At 38.2% G+C, this 4,464-nt stretch overlaps 1 protein-coding gene across 1 annotated transcript in view; it reads right to left on the reverse strand.

The window, feature by feature from the left end:
- LOC107565492 (high choriolytic enzyme 2-like) overlaps window positions 1–4,464 on the reverse strand; it is a 9,117-nt gene that overhangs the window by 650 nt on the left and 4,003 nt on the right. The window lies entirely within an intron of this gene.

The following is a 4,464-nucleotide window of genomic DNA, read 5'->3' on the forward strand; positions in this document are numbered from 1 at the left end:
GACACGGTGGTTCCTCGCACTCCAGGACTTCTGCTTCCAGGTACAACATCGGGCCGGGGCCGATCACGGGAATGCGGACGGTCTCTCCCGGGGCTGGTCCGGTTGGGCAGGTCTGGCAGGTAACCAGAAATTCCCCCCCCGTAATACCCTCACAACGAGTTGTGTGTTTCCCCACAGGACCAGGGCGACACCTGGGGGGGGGGATGTGGCGAGTATCCCGAGTCCAGATTAGCCGCTGCCACGCTGGAAACGCCGCTGCCACACTGATCACCGACGCACAACACCTGTGCGCGATGAGTGGCGCACCTGGAGCTCGTTCCCGCTGGCCTTAAAAGCCAGGAGAAGAGACACCAGCTGGAGAGCACCCCAGAGCTCCAGGCGGCATTAACGATTGTTCTCCTTATTTCACAGACTCTGAAGGCACCCAGGGAGAGGGATCTGCTCCACGGCACTTCACCCCACGAGCACCATTCTGAGACGGGCACCGAGCACCAGTCATCAAGGGCACGTGTGATCAGTGTGTGGGCAAATAAATCACCCTCCGGGGCTCTTTCGAACAGTACCGAGTCTGTGTTCTCATTCACCCCGCGACAGTATATATATGTGTATATGCGTGTACTGTGTTAGGCTAACCGAGACTTGTCATTTGCACTTATATATTGTTGCTCTTTTGTTAGTTTTGACTGCTTTTGTTGTCCTCATTTCGTTTCTGTTTTTGTTCCAGAGAAGTCTTTCTTATTGAGAGAAGCGAGGATGAATGCGTTCCTCCAACAGAAGATAGCAAGGGTCCGTAGCTCCAGGACGCTGGATACACAAGTACTCTGGTTCTTTCGCCCCGAGGCTGCGCCGGCCAAGCCAACATCAAAGTTCGTCTTCAAACTTTAGTTTCTAGTTATTATAATTATTCTTCTGAGCCATTTTTCTAAACCTATCTCCTCCTAGGGCTTTAATGCCACAAGCCCCAAACTCGGCAGAGACCTGGGCCCTGATTGCGTGAAGTGTGCTATATCTTTTCAGACTGATCAGACTTACAGTTTATTTATAAATAATTTTTAAATATGAAAAATTTCCCATAGACTTACATTGTCTGAGAAAAATTGAATCAGAATCAGAATGAAATCCTCTAGAGGAGCAATACCCGTCCTCTTGAGGGTGGAGTCTTCCAACTCATCTCAGTTTCACTTTAAAATCGTTTCAAAATACAAATAAATACAAAAATTTCATTCACACTGACAAGCTAAACCAACATATCTGATTATTACCGGTTATGTGGCTCATTAATAACGACTGTTTGGCCAGAGAACCGTTTGAAAGGCGAGAGAACTGTCACCACACCAATCAGCGAGTGCAGTCCGTGCTTGATCACAAGAACATAATTTGGACTTGATTAAGAGCCTTTAAAAATAAAATATTCCAGCGGTTGCATACATTCCACCCATTAGAACACAACAAGAGCTAATTTCAGGTGTTTGTGAGCTGTTTTAGTGTGAAACTGAAAGCATTGCATCCGGTATCTGAGCTCGCAAGACTGCAGGGTCCTCATTAAACTTCTATTGTTGCACGTCTTGAAGCCTTGTGAATGTAAACACTCCAGCGAATTTATAGCATATAATTATAAGAACATATTGAGAGCTAAGTTGAGTGCATTTGAGGTTTATTTATGTTGCCTCGCGTCGCGCCATCTTCTGAACACTGAACAGAAAAAAAGGCTACATACAGAAACTGCATCGTTTACATGCCTTTTAAAGCTTCTGCATTAAAAAAACTCCAGCGAATCAACACAATAAAATTAGAAGAATATATTATTGAGGTAAAATTAGTGCTTGTGTGATCTTTTTTGGACTAAATGCAGAGCAAACCCGTCGCAGCTCTGACGCTCGCGCTCATCCTCGCTTCTCTCAATAAGAAAGACTTCTTTGGGACAAAAACAGAAAAGATTATTTCAAAATACATGATAGCTTGGCGAATATAATCGAAAACATTTGTTTATGTCTCACGTGAATATAAACTGTTGAGAAATAAATCGGAGGAGGATGGATGTGAACATTAAAGTGACCGGGCGCTGCTTTCTATCTTCAAAGTTAATCCATAGAAAAACAGAAAATAATTTGTTTGTCTTGGCTACTTTTATTTATTTATTTATTTATTGCTCTAACAAGAATCAATATTTAATGAGAACTGTGCAATGCTATTTTTGGATTCTTCCATTTCTGCATCGAAACATCTACAAAACCTGCTCTGTTATACTGTTGTTTGCAAATTGTTTATCGCGCAATTTAACTGATATCTACATTTTTTTTCATAATAAACTTGTTGGTTAGAATAGACAATTACAGCGGTCTATAATAAAAATTACCAGGGTTTGTACAAGCTGCTTAAAGAGCTTGAAGTAGCCTACTTGTCCTTTACTTTTTGAAATGTAAATCCTAAAAATAAAAAATACAAAATCTTGGAAACAGCCATATTTATGAAAAGGTGCTTGACCCATTGAAAAACAATATGAATGAAATTAGTCTTCAATTTTTAGTAATGACAAATTTCGTTGTCATAAAATCCTTCATTGCAATAAAAAAAATAACAATTGTCTATACAAAATATTATGAAAAAAATTACTCGTACTTTTTCCATCATTATATTGTTTATATATTATAATTGTACAAAATAAACATTTAAAAAGTCACAAAACAATCAATCATCACTGCTTCAAAATGTAAGTCGAAAATTAAACTCTTAATGTATGAAATAAGATACAGAATCAGTAAATTCGAGTTTTATGTGGGTATATTATCAGTAAAGTAAACATTAAACATTTGTAATCATTCAAGAAATATTGGCCATTTCATCTTAATGTTGTTCAGAGATGAAGGCCATAATGCTAATACTGTCCACACAAGGGAGCCCCAGGATAGCAAATCCTTCAAGATCTGTTCAAAGACTAAATAAAACAATGCATATAAATTCATTATATTTTCATAACCTTTAATAAAGTCCAATATAGTAAGTATGCAAAACTGTAATCTCCTAAATACTGATAGACCATTATTTTTTATCTGAATTTGAATGGTATTGACAATATATTTTCTCAAGTTATCACACATAACTGAATGTACATGCAAGGGACACTTTATTACTTATCTATTTTCGTATTGAGCATATAATAGCACTCACATAAGGACTCATAATTTACTTGAGAAGACACACGTCCATTGTGTAACTGCATCATCTACACAAACCATTGTACTTGTACCTCTAACGATCGCCTTGAGTTAAACCGCATTGTTTCAGTTACCTTCTGTGTCGTTGCCCACAACGCATCGGTGACAGGACTTTGAAATAACGAAAGGGAAAAAAATTAAAGGCGTGACTTATTTTGCATCCAGCTAGCCAACTCTTTTAAAGCCGTTGTCGTAGCCTAGCCTTTTATTAGAATAGAAGATAGCAAGGGTCCATAGAAATATACTGTTGTACGTATTTTTGCAGCGGGCAGCTCGAGGATGCTGGATACACAAGTACTCTGGTTCTTTTGCCCCAAGGCTGCGCTGGCACAGCCGCCAAGCCAACATCAAAGTTCGTCTTCGAACTTTAGTTTATATTTATTATTCTTTTTCTGAGACTAAATTTTCTGACTGATACTCCTGCTAGAGCTTTAAATCTACAGACTCCAAACTCAACCCAGCTCTTCATACTGATCTGACCGAGTGTGCTATATTTTTTCTAACTGATCGGACTTACGGTTTTCATAAAAATTAAGATTAAAAATCATAAAAATCCAATAGACTTGAATTGAAAAGTCTCTGCTTATATGAACATTCCGTCAAACTCCAACTGTCAAAATTCAAATCTAAACACACTGAAGCCCATTAGACTCAATCAGACTTCAATTCTATGTACTATTTCTAACCCATTCAAACTCATCTATCTATCATCTGACTATTTCTTTCTTTCTTTCTATCATCTGACTATTTCTATCTATCTATCTATCTATCTATCTATCTCAGACTGTATTGCCTTCAAAACATTCAAACTTTAAGCTTTTAAAACTACTTTAAACTTCAAACTATTTCAGACTGAAAACCATCAAACTTAAAACTTTTTATAAACTTCTTAAACTTTTCAATCTTTTTTTAACTTTCTGGTCCGGCTTTCTCAAGCCAACTTAAAGTTTGTCGTGACAAACTTTTTTATCTAGTTCTTTTTTCTGAGACTAAAATTTCTGACTGCTACTCCTCCTAGAGCTTTAACTCTACAGACTCCAAACTCAGCCCAGCTCTTCATACTGGTCTGACCGAGTGTGCTATATCTTTTCTAACTGATCGGATTTACGGTTTTCATAAAAATTAAGATTAAAAATCATAAAAATCCCATAGACTTACATTGACGGAATGTTCAGATGAGCCAAGACTTCTCAAACTGCAGCTGTCAACATTCTAATGTAAACACACTGAAGCCCATTAGACTCAATCA

Source organism: Sinocyclocheilus grahami, unplaced genomic scaffold (assembly GCF_001515645.1).
Source record: "Sinocyclocheilus grahami isolate Dianchi unplaced genomic scaffold, SAMN03320097.WGS_v1.1 scaffold1005.1, whole genome shotgun sequence".
In the NCBI taxonomy this organism is placed as follows: domain Eukaryota; kingdom Metazoa; phylum Chordata; class Actinopteri; order Cypriniformes; family Cyprinidae; genus Sinocyclocheilus; species Sinocyclocheilus grahami.